The sequence below is a fragment of the Pseudophryne corroboree genome, chromosome 1, assembly GCF_028390025.1.
Source record: "Pseudophryne corroboree isolate aPseCor3 chromosome 1, aPseCor3.hap2, whole genome shotgun sequence".
NCBI classification, from domain to species: Eukaryota; Metazoa; Chordata; class Amphibia; order Anura; family Myobatrachidae; genus Pseudophryne; species Pseudophryne corroboree.
This window is the reverse complement of record NC_086444.1, coordinates 80,002,264-80,015,142: the sequence shown is the minus strand read 5'-3', so window position 1 is coordinate 80,015,142 and position 12,879 is coordinate 80,002,264. Positions and strand designations below refer to the sequence as shown.

Here is a 12,879-nt window from a genome sequence, read left to right as displayed (position 1 = left end):
GGATTGATTTCTATGTGATCGGGTCGTAAAGACACGCCTTCATTTTTTTGATAGGCGTCTATATACTCTTGGCGTTTCTCGGCGTCTGTACACCATTCAGGATAACCAGAGGCCTCTTGTTTATCCCTGAGGTGCGTTTTAATGTAGCCTGAAAACAATTTGTCAGAGCTCTCATCAAAATGCCACACCTCATAGATTTTACACACCATGTACCCCATTTCTACAGCCAAGTTTAGTTCCACGGTACACCATGTACCGATGAGTGCACGTTTTTCTGAATCATGAACGCACGGCTCAGCCTGTCCAGACTCAGCGCATGTGCGACATAATGGAAACATTAACTTGCCACTCATTTTAACCGGCAGAACCGGAAAGAATAGGCCACGAGGCGGGTAAACTTTAAACCTGGCAAAACCGAAATACTTTGTGACATCACCAAAGTCCTTATAAATAATGCGTGGGTGCTGTATAGGATACTTTTTGGTTTTGTTAACATATGGGTACAGACTGGTGAAATCAAAATAGTGAATTTTTTCATCACAGCCTGTTTTGTGATACAGCTTTATGGCGTTTGTGCGCCCGCCATAAAGAGCATCACGCGGCTCCAAGGGTTCGGGTAATTCTTTACCCTTCAGAAGAGCCTGTAGATCCGCATCAGAATCTAGCATAGACTTACATTCACAACCCCAGATTTCACGTATCTGAAATCCACAACGTTTAAGGTAGTGCAACTTTACCTGCGTCTTGTGGTGTAATTGACCGTAGGTTGTTTTAGTCAGTTTGTTTTTATCATCGGCGTTGTAACAAGCACCACAGCCGTGATAAAAACAACCTTGGAATTCAAATGCAGTGGGTGTTCCGTTAATCACGGCGTAACCATCCAGGCTGTATTTACCAACTTTCTTCTCGCCCCCTTGTAAAGCGTGTCTTATACTCACACCTTCTTTGTGTTCTATGTACATTAACCACTGTATGGCTGGCGTTGAGTAACGCTTCTGAGTCTTGTGATAGTTATCACCCGGTACAAGGGCCAGTGTCTTTTCCTGTAAAAATTTACAACGGTACATGGCCATGCATACGGAAGCCAATGTGACTAATTGAAAAGCTTCGATGTGACGTTTAACCACAACCTTTTTTTTTTTCTTTGTTATTAGAAATTCCTGTCCTGTCATGGCTATAACAGCCGATCTGAAAGCATCACAAGCTTTTTGTAATATTTTCACATCTTCTTTACAATATCGTACGAGCTCTTTTTGAAAGTTAAACGGTTTGTGTACATGCTGTTTATACCAGGCTGTAAACTCAGATAATTCATCAGGCATCATGTATTGTGGACCAAAATACTCTATTGATGGCATAGCGCCTATGTAATTTTGGTTATCAGCTGTGTTAAAAAAATGTGGGAAATAACCTTTGGTACCGTCAAACCCCATCGCCTTTGGTAACTTGCTAAGCCGCATGGGTAAAAAATTTAAAGAGTCGATAAATCTTATCTTCAAATCTTTTACCGTGATGCACATTATGTTGCCGCCTCTAGATAATAATTCCATCTTTAATTTCTCCTTAATCAGCTGGCGCAGCACAAAATACGCATCATAGCGACCTGCATTATGGGCTATGAATGTGTAATGCTCAAATTTTGGTTTCATGAACGTCTTTACAAAGTCTTCGATACACGCAACACCCTTAAACTCCCAGTCTTTCTCCCCCCGTTAATGTTAAAGCATAACAGTAGTTTGGTATGTGCACACCTGTCTCCTGCATACACTCAAAATCATAAAAGATGTATTTCTTTGTGGGCTCTTCCGGCTTGATGGTTTGTATATAGCACAAATGGTTCGAAAACCCATCAACGAACACCTTACAAATGGGACACTTTAGGCCTCGGCAGTTATGATCTGTTCGCCTGTAGAGACAACACTTGTCACAATATACATGTTCAAGACAGGATATTTTGTGATCAAGAGCTAATGCTTTGTGTAGCTCTAAACACTCGTTTGATCGACAAAATACCCGACACACCGAACACCTTAAAGCCATCACACCATCGTCAATACAATCCGGCCTGTGACAAGCCTTACAAAAGAAAAGACAATCGTGATTATTTCTATGATGGTAAGCGCTATGACAACGGATGCAATAATATCAGGCTCCAAGAAACGCTTTGATATCGAGTATCCCATAAAAGTGACAATCGTGATATAGCACAAACAGCGTGTCTTTGTAACGGCTGTCCGTACAGTAGTATTTCCAATCCCCTTGACTGTAATAGAGGAGATTGATCGAAACATTTAAATTTTCAAAAATTGCAACATCGCTAAAGCTGACCGCTTTATCAAGTGGCAGATTCAAAGCTTTATGTAGTTGGATCGCTCTCTCCTGTATTACATGATCATTGGCATTGTTACCTTTATCCAGAAGTTTACAGACGCTAGCGGCCAAACACAGGTTGTTACCTATGCGTCTGAAGTCATAGAGATATCTCTTTCTTTTATTTATTATTAAACTTTGGGGCAGGCGTTGTAAACTCCTACCAGTCAAACCAGATCCTGAGCTGTTCATAAAAATACTGATCACAAATCTTAAGCCTGTGGATAATAAGAATTCAGCGTTACTTTGAAGCATGTTTGTAATCTGATTAAAAAAACTGGCAGCGTCTAATGTTTCTTGCGGCTTACGATGCGAATAGATGGCGTTGTGTAACCCACCCCCCTCCAATCTAAGCTGAACGCGGTCGGCAGGATCCACGCCCGCAAGGACACCATCGAACATGGCCTGTATAGCCGTATGAATGGCTCGAACCCCCTCTACAAATGATGTAACCCTGTCCAAATTAACAAACCGATAGTGATTGTGGTACTCAACGGCTCTGAAATACGGTTGTTGTCGTTCATAACAGTTAATCGCCTCCAAGTATACATGTTGCCGACCCTCGTCATTACCGGGTGACTCAACACTGCCTGCATCATCATATATGGGGCTTGCAATGCGCTCAATATTGTCAGTCTGTGATTCGTCATTCGGTAATGCTTGGGGTGGCGATTGATCTAAATCTACATACATCGCACTCTGCTTCCCGCCTACCACATGTTCCCTGTGCCGCTTGCGCTTTCTCAATCTGGTTAATGTTGTTACAGCCTGTTTCACCTTTGCACGTCGGAATAACTGTGAGATCTTGTATGTTAAACAAGGTTTAATTCGTGGTTGTTTTTTACAGGCATTTAAATTTAAAACACGTTTCAAACCATTGCCTAACATGCCTAGTCACGGCTCAGTTTCATTTATTTCTGCAAAATGATGTATGTTGGCTTTAATAAATTCAGTTGTCTTAACTGACCGATCTATGTATTTTGACATGACATTCATATACGTCTCAACAACTTCTTTAACAATGTCTTGTTTACATTTACTACCGTGGCTCACACCTTTAATGTGTTTTAACAAATATCTGGCTTTTACGCCCATGTTCTCAACATCTTCCCGTATCTTACCCAACAACGCGTAAAATTGTATTTCAGCGTCTTGGCCTAATTGTTCTGAATTTTGACATTCATCAACTATGTCGGGCGCTATCCCTCGCGCCGGTGCACAAGCATCAGCCGATGCGTGTACCATGGCTGTCGTTGTAAAAATATTGGGCATTGATGTTACACAATCAACCGTTGTAGTATTACCAGGTATTCCTGCAACGGCTGATAATACTTCATCAGAACTATTCTGCGGATCTTGTGTCGTTGACTCTACACAGTTTGTAATAAGCTCTTGCCCATTTATGTCATCAATATCTGATAACACAGGATTACCAGCTATGTGTCTTGTTTCAGAGCAATCCTGTGTATCGGGAATAGTGATGACATCGGATTGCGACAATTGCTAAACATTACTTCTTGAGTTAATATTTGATAACAAACCAATGCCTGCTATGTGCCTTGTTTCTGTTTCAGAACAAACCTGTGTATCTGGAATTGTGATTACAGCTGATTGCGGCAATTGCTTAACATTACTTCTTGAGAGACGCGATGCCCTCTTAACCTTTACAGTCTTTGTATTACCAGCGACATCCCGGTCTGCAGTGTTAAATGCTGTGTGTTTTGATGTTACAGCAACATCATTACTTACGCATGATACAGTTTGTAACGCGATCCTTCTCCGTTGCGGCTTATCATTTTCGGAATATGACAATTTTCTTTTCAGATCTGTAAATGCTGAATTATGACTTCTCTCATTCGTTCTTGGTCGAGCCGGCCTTCGTTTGTTCGGGTTGATACAACCGTTATGCACCACCATAACCGATGACCTAGCAACATCCTTTAGGCTGTTATGTACAATTGACGGCGTTACGAATTGATGGTTCTCCGTTTCAGCGGCAGCTGTGCGTTTTGATGTTTTCCCGCTTGTACTAGGCCTGTGTATTTGCGCGATGGTATCACGGCCTGTTGGTATCGTAGGATTATATCGCCTTGCTACGGCATCATCTGTAATACATATATTATAAAATAAATATAAATGCCGATGCACGTAAATCAGCATTTAAATCACAGCATAACAATATACCATATAACAGTGTTTGATTATACACCTGCTGTTGCGAAATGATGGTTCCCCGTTTCAGCGGCGGTTGTGCGTTTTGATGTTTTCCCACTTGTACTAGGCCTGTGTATTTGCGCGACGGTATCACGGCCTGTTGGTATCGTAGTATCATATCGCCTTGCTACCGCATCATCTGTAATACATATATTATAAAATAAATATAAACGCCAATGCACGTAAATCAGCATTTAAATCACAGCATAACAATATGTGTTTGATTACACACCTGCTTTATATTCGAATGTTTTAGCCCGACCCCCTGTCGCGTGGGGGGATTACGGTCGCTCATCAACATTGCTGGTCTGTATAGCGGCGTTGTGACAATATTCAGGTTTGTTCAATATGTCCCGTAGAATACCGTCAGCCGTCGCATCATCCATTTTTGTGGAATCTTTAGCCGGTGAAAAAATGAAAAAATAAATATTACATACGGTATAAAATTAGAATAACATGAAAAAGAGATGTATTATTGAGAATATAAAGTGTGTACAGTTGACAACAAATCAGCACAACTGTACAAGGTTTATTTTTAATTCTTTAGCCGTGGAAAAATAAATAAATAAATAAAAATAATAATAAAAAATAAATAAACAAAAAATAAATAAAAATATCATGTTACTCACAGGCTGGAGCCAATTCCAAAATATTAGTAAAATCGGGTATAATGCTGAAATCTAAACCAAATGGGCTATCTTCAACCGAACCGAAATTCTCTGTATTTGTGATTACTGTCATCAAATCGGGGGAAATAAAAATGAGAAAATAATAATTATTTAATAATTACTATTTAATAATTACTTATCAATGTATCCAGACTGTTGTACGTTCATACTATTTAAACTTTTAAAAATAAGTAAAAATGAACAAATTGTAGACCTTGACTATAATTTCATACTATTTAAACTTTAAATATAAATAAAAACGTGTCAATGGTATTTATAGACATAGCTTACCATGGGTCGTTTGATAACTTGGCAAATCATCATCATCATCATCAGAACCGGATCTACACATGAAATAATCTTTGCTGTTGATGTTCTGCATTGTCTGTCTCTGAACCAATAATGAAAATGAGATACGATTAATATCTGTCAAACGATTTACATGAGATAGTGTCGGTGCATTCCCAAAATGAACCACTAGATGGCGCTATTACCACATATTTAAATAACCTTCAGGCAGTCACATTAATTAAAAGCCAAAAGAAATGCCTGGTGCTCGACACATATTTAAACAACCTTCAGGCAATCATATTAATTAAAAACCAAAATAAATGACTGTTGCTCGTGTGATCAACTAGCCTGTGCGTTTTATCATACACAAAATTAATTAATTTAATCAATACTAACCGGCTCCCAATGGTACTTACTAACAATACTAAGCGGCTCCCAATGGTACTTACTAAATACCAATTGTAGATTAAAGTGCAGAAATGGTATATGAAATGTTAGGAAGCGCTTCCTAACATTTTATACATCTTGTTTGCACTTTACTCACATAAATTCACAGCTATATTTGTAAAATAAAAATGTCGGTGTATTCCTAAAATGAACCACTAGATGGCGCTATTACCACATATTTAAACAACCTTCAGTGAGTGACAAATATACTTATTTCACAGCCATATTTGTAAAATAAAAATAAAATAAAAAATATAACATGCTAGATCCATAATGATGATAATAATAATAACACTTACCATAATGTCTTCACGTGTGTATAGCGATGCAAGTTCGTTTGAAATTCCTTCTCAGTGCTCTGTACCACTTCAGTGCTGTGTCCTGTTCTTATAGCCATGGCTGTGAGCCATATGGCCCCCACCAACCTGTGGTATGCCGTCCCACATTTCCAAGATGCTGGGGCGGGGTTTTTAAACATATAATCTTTGGTTTATACATTAGTAAATATAATCATGCTTTTCAGTTACAATAAAGATATAATCTGTTAGCGGTACCTTACATGCCATACTCAGCGCTTCAAAAACATACCAAATACTTATATATGCATATATATATACAGAAAAAACAATTCCTGAGTGCTCTAAAGTGCTTGTATAGATTGAATTGCTGTCCTTCCAAATTTAGAATAAAATTATTAAATAACAAAAATAATTCATAAAAACCCCATAAAATTATTTAATAACAAAATTAATTCATAAAAAGCATTATACAGAAGTACTTATGAACTAATGTACATGAATACAAATTATTTTAGGATTCCATAAATATCCATGTGTGTATAATGTGTACATGTAACATAAATGCATTCTGTGCTTAGATTTAGGACTCATCACCATGATATCTCATTATGATATCTAATTAATCCATATACGGAAAAATCCGATTTGAGTCAACACATAAACCTGTAGGTGGCGATAACAAGCTGCTTTTTTTTTTATTTTTTTATTTAAATGTGCTGTCATCATTTATCATTCATGGCCATTAAAATCAATATGCTTTTAAATTAGTGCCATGTGTGATGCTTCCGTACATCTAAGAAAAATGGACATGGTCAGATTGTAGTCCGTAGATCTGTGGTTTTTTAAAATGTGCTGTCATCATTTATCACTCATGGCCATTAAAATCAATATGTTTTTAAATTAGTGCCATGTGTGATGCTTCCGTACATCTAAGAAAATGGACATGGTCATTAGTCATTATGCCTTTTAAAACTGCACCATGTGTACCAAGCGTGATGTTTAAATTGTTGGAATGTGTGAACTATAACAAAGTAATGCTTGAATGTGTACAGACTAGTCAAAATAGTGATTTTTTTCATCACAAGCTGTTTGTGATCTTTATTGCGCATTCTGCGCCTGGTGTTGCGTGACACTCTGCGACTGGTGTTACGCGACAATTTTTAATACGGTTTAATATCGAACACTATAAATTTATATACAATTTTATATAAAATTTTATATTAAAGCGATATAAAACACTATCATTTAATATGAAAGGGGGTGGAGCCTAGGAGCAAGGGGGGTGTGTCACCTGTCAGTTTGACAGAAAGGTTGTCTTTATCTACTCAAGTTCAAGATGGAATCGCTCAGAGCGGTTATTGCAAGCCTGGAGGAGGGGGACTACATGGTCTCCCTGGACATCAAAGATGCGTATCTTCATGTCCCCATTTTTCCTCCTCACCAGGAGTACCTCAGATTTGTGGTACAGGACTGTCACTATCAGTTCCAGACGCTGCCGTTTGGGTTATCCACGGCGCCGAGGGTCTTTACCAAGGTAATGGCCGAAATGATGATACTCCTTCGCAAGAAAGGTGTTTCAATTATCCCGTACTTGGACGATCTCCTGATAAAGGCGAAGTCCAAGGAACAGTTGGCAGTGGGGGTAGCACTTTCTCAGGAAGTGCTACTACAGCACGGCTGGATTCTCAATATTCCAAAGTCGCAGCTGGTTCCGACGACTCGTCTTCTGTTCCTGGGAATGATTCTGGACACAGACCAGAAAAGAGTTTTTCTTCCAGTGGAAAAAGCAGAGGAATTGTCATCCCTGGTCAGAGACATCCTCAAACCAGGAAAAGTGTCGGTACATCAATGCACACGAGTCCTGGGAAAAATGGTAGCTTCATACGAAGCAATTCCATTTGGAAGGTTCCACAGAAGGACGTTCCAGTGGGACCTGTTGGACAAATGGTCCAGGTCCCATCTCCAGATGCAACAGCGGATAACCCTGTCGGCAAGGACCAGGGTGTCGCTGCTGTGGTGGCTGCAGAGGGCTCATCTACTAGAGGGTCGCAGATTCCGAATACAGGACTGGATCCTGGTGACCACGGATGCCAGCCTTCGGGGCTGGGGGGCAGTCACACAGGGAAGAAATTTCCAGGAGCTGTCGTCAGCTCAGGAGATATCGCTGCACATAAATATTCTGGAGCTAAGGGCCATTTACAACGCCTTAAGTCAAGCAAGACCCCTGCTTCAGAACCGGCCGGTGCTGATCCAGTCAGACAACATCACGGCGGTCGCCCATGTAAACAGACAGGGCGGCACAAGAAGCAGGAGGGCAATGGCAGAAGCCACAAGGATTCTCCGTTGGGCAGAGAATCATGTGCTAGCATTGACAGCAGTATTCATTCCGGGAGTGGACAACTGGGAAGCAGACTTCCTCAGCAGGCACGACCTCCACTCGGGAGAATGGGGACTTCATCCAGAAGTCTTCCAGATGCTGGTAAACCGTTGGGAAAAACCACAGGTGGACATGATGGCGTCCCGCCTCAACAAAAAGCTAAAAAGGTATTGCGCCAGGTCAAGGGACCCTCAGGTGATCGCTGTGGACGCTCTAGTGACACCGTGGGTGTACCAGTCGGTTTATGTTTTTCCTCCTCTGCCTCTCATACCCAAGGTACTGAGAATAATAAGAAGGCGAGGAGTGAGAACTATTCTCGTGGCTCCGGATTGGCCAAGAAGAGCTTGGTACCCAGAACTTCAAGAGATGCTTGCAGAGGACCCTTTGCCTCTGCCGCTCAGACAAGACCTGCTGCAGCAGGGACCCTGTCTGTTCCAAGACTTACCGCGGCTACGTTTGACGGCATGGCGGTTGAACGCCGGATCCTAAAGGAGAAAGGCATTCCGGAGGAAGTCATCCCTACCCTGATCAAGGCCAGGAAGGATGTCACCGCAAAGCATTATCACCGCATTTGGCGGAAGTATGTTGCTTGGTGTGAGGCCAAGAAGGCCCCAACGGAGGAATTTCAACTGGGTCGATTCCTACATTTCCTGCAAGCAGGTGTGACTTTGGGCCTCAAATTGGGGTCCATTAAAGTCCTGATCTCGGGCCTGTCTATTTTCTTCCAGAAAGAACTGGCTTCACTGCCTGAAGTTCAGACTTTTGTCAAGGGAGTTCTGCATATTCAGCCTCCTTTTGTGCCCCCAGTGGCACCTTGGGATCTCAATGTGGTCTTAGAATTTCTAAAATCACATGGGTTTGAGCCACTTAAGTCTGTGGATTTGAAATATCTTGCGTGGAAAGTGGTGATGTTGTTGGCTCTGGCCAGACGTGTGTCAGAATTGGCGGCTTTGTCCTGTAAAAGCCCCTATCTAATTTTCCATATTGATAGGGCAGAATTGAGGACTCGTCCTCCGTTTCTCCCAAAGGTGGTATCAGCTTTTCACTTGAACCAACCTATTGTGGTGCCTGCGGCTACTAGGGACTTGGAGGATTCCAAGTTACTTGATGTAGTCAGGGCCCTAAAAATATATGTTTCTAGGACGGCTGGAGTCAGGAAGACTGACTCGCTGTTTATCCTGTATACAAGTTGGGTGTTCCTGCTTCTAAGCAGACTATCGCGTGCTGGATTTGTAGCACTATTCAACTAGCGCATTCTGCGGTAGGATTACCGCAGCCTAAATCAGTAAAAGCCCATTCCACAAGGAAGGTGTGCTCATCTTGGGCAGCTGCCCTTGGTCAGGGGCAAACACGTTTGCAAAATTCTATAAATTTGATACCCTGGCTGAGGAGGACCTGGAGTTCTCTCATTCGGTGTTGCAGAGTCATCCGCACTCTCCCGCCCGTTTGGGAGCTTTGGTATAATCCCCATGGTCCTTACGGAGTCCCCAGCATCCACTAGGACGTTAGAGAAAATAAGAATTTACTCACCGGTAATTCTATTTCTCGTAGTCCGTAGTGGATGCTGGGCGCCCATCCTAAGTGCGGATTGTCTGCAATACTTGTAAATAGTTATTGTTACACAAATCGGGTTGTTATTGTGAGCCATCTCTTCAGAGGCTCCTTTTTTGTTATCATACTGTTAACCGGGGTTCCTATCACGAGTTACATGGTGTGATTGGTGTGGCTGGTATGAGTCTTACCCGGGATTCAAAATCCTTCCTTATAGTGTCAGCTCAGGGCACAGTGTCCTAACTGAGGCTTGGAGGAGGGTCATAGGGGGAGGAGCCAGTGCACACCAGGTAGTCCTAAATCTTTCTTTTAGAGTGCCCAGTCTCCTGCGGAGCCCGTCTATTCCCCATGGTCCTTACGGAGTCCCCAGCATCCACTACGGACTACGAGAAATAGAATTACCGGTGAGTAAATTCTTATTTTTTGCGCGCGCGTCTTCGGGGCGCGCACACAGTACCCGTAAGACATTTTTTCTGCTTGCACCACTGAGAGCTAGTGAAAAAGGGGTATGAGCCAGTGTTTGTAAGAGAGTAGTCTTCAATACCCCAAACTCATAATGTTCTTGTGTGTCTAGGTGACAATTCATATGTAATGTATCACATGGGTATCCCCTTATCTACAGTATGTGAATAAAAGTCATACAATAGCGAATAAATAATGCCCACAAGACACCCAATATTGCAGACAGCACCGTGAAAATCAATACTTGCCAAACTTCCCCAATTACACTACTACTGTCAACACTAACATGTAAGCTCTCACGTGTAGGGCCCTCTTCCCTGCTATATAGCCATCAGCTGTAAGTTGCTGTTTTCCTGCTTCAATCTTTTGCTCTGTACTCTGCAATTGGGCATTGCGGAACCCTTGTGGCGCCAAAAAAATAAAGGTGGAGGAAGAGGAGGAGGAGGATGATGATGATAATGATAATGCTCGCCAAGCAAGCATTTAGTCATAGACACGACCCTATGTGGCACTACCCTCCCTTTTGGGCAGAGTATGCCGTTGGAGACACGCCGGCTTGCGCGACGGCCTACGTTGCTGGTGCCTGTACTGCAATTTCCTTTTTAGCACCTTGCAGGACTCATCGACCCCTGAAACTATCACGCTGTCGCGCCCTGCTCCAGCTCCACCTTATGCCTGCGCACCCACGCTAGCTAATTAGACCACTGACTTTGCGTAACACCAGCCTGCCGCTGCGTGCTCTACCCGCGCTGATTTTTTTTTAAAAATCCCACTTTGTGCGTCATTTTCCTGACCCCACGTCAGTAACAGTATATCCACTACAAGCATGAATTTCTCACCGTTCCTGTGTGTGACGACGTTTTGGTGCATCCCCGAGGCGTGCTTGCCTGGGCGACGGTCTCTGTCGTCTCCCCTGCGCTTGCCGTGGCACTTGGCTGCGCTGCTGACCCGCTGTACGGGGCCTGGACGGCACTGCCCTTGGAATGCGCAGTATCTCGCCTGTTTTCGACCCTATACGACTGGGCCTCTCCACGTTCCTCTTCTCACTGCTGTATGTCTCCCGCTCCTCTTCTCCCGCTATGTTCCTTTTCCGATGGTGGTGGTACTGTCGTGCGGCCTCCGGGCTCACCTCGGCCCCTTTGTCCTGCCGCTGTGACGAAAGCTTCCTCTGCGGACGATGCTTTTGCTGCTGATGGACCATGTTAAAGATGGCGGGCACTCCGTGCGCCCCCCCGTTGCCAGGTAGATGTCGCCACGTCTGTGGTTCCTCGCCTGCGGCCACATAAGGACCCTCATGCAGTACGTGGTGCAGCCGATTTCTATCCGGACTGTACAGTGATATATGATGGGGAATAACACAGCTCCCGGCACACACTGATATGTGGTATTATTATATAGGGGAGAGGGGACTGTACAGTGATATATGATGGGGAATAACACAGCTCCCGGCACACACTGATATGTGGTATTATTATATAGGGGAGAGGGGACTGTACAGTGATATATGATGGGGGATAATACAGCTCCCGGCACACACTGATATGTGGTATTATTATATAGGGGAGAGGGGACTCTACAGTGATATATGATGGGGAATAACACAGCTCCCGGCACACACTGATATGTGGTATTATTATATAGGAGAGAGGGGACTGTACAGTGATATATGATGGGGGATAATACAGCTCCCGGCACACACTGATATGTGGTATTATTATATAGGGGAGAGGGGACTCTACAGTGAAATATGATGGGGGATAACACTGCTCCTGGCACACACAGATATGTGGTATTGTTATATAGGGGAGAGGGGACTGTACAGTGAAATATGATGGGGGGATAACACTGCTCCCGGAACACACTGATATGTGGTATTACGGGAGCGAAGGAGCCTTTGTTGACGCTGCTGCTGCTGCCGGGGACTTGCGGGCTGACGTTGAGGGTGGGGCCCTGCTTTCCCAGGACCACGCTCCGCACCAGAGATAGCCGGCTGATTGCCCTGGCTGAGGCAGCGAGGTAACTCTTGGCTGCATGTGGAGGCGCCCAGGGCAACCGGTGAAAAGTCCTGCGGCCAGTGTCAAGCCCTCCCCTGCTAGCGCTGTGTGCAGCGTTGAAGCCCGGCGTCCGGGGGAGCCGGTAAAGAGTCCTGCGGCCGGTGTCAAGCCCTTCCCTGCTAGCGCTGTGAGTAGCGCTGTATGTG

General features: G+C 43.4%; 1 protein-coding gene and 1 long non-coding RNA gene across 3 annotated transcripts in view; one reads left to right on the top strand and one right to left on the bottom strand.

Annotated features, from left to right (window-relative positions):
* Nucleotides 1–12,879, top strand: part of LOC135056126 (UDP-glucuronosyltransferase 3A1-like) — a 198,429-nt gene that overhangs the window by 73,955 nt on the left and 111,595 nt on the right. The gene's annotated exons all lie outside the window — the stretch shown is intronic.
* On the bottom strand, nucleotides 2,982–5,313 carry LOC134934578 (uncharacterized). Its single transcript, XR_010179831.1, has 4 exons — nucleotides 5,214–5,313; nucleotides 4,817–4,981; nucleotides 4,580–4,723; nucleotides 2,982–4,475 (listed from the first exon to the last, which is right to left on the bottom strand). It is a non-coding gene; the product is annotated as an uncharacterized LOC134934578 (long non-coding RNA).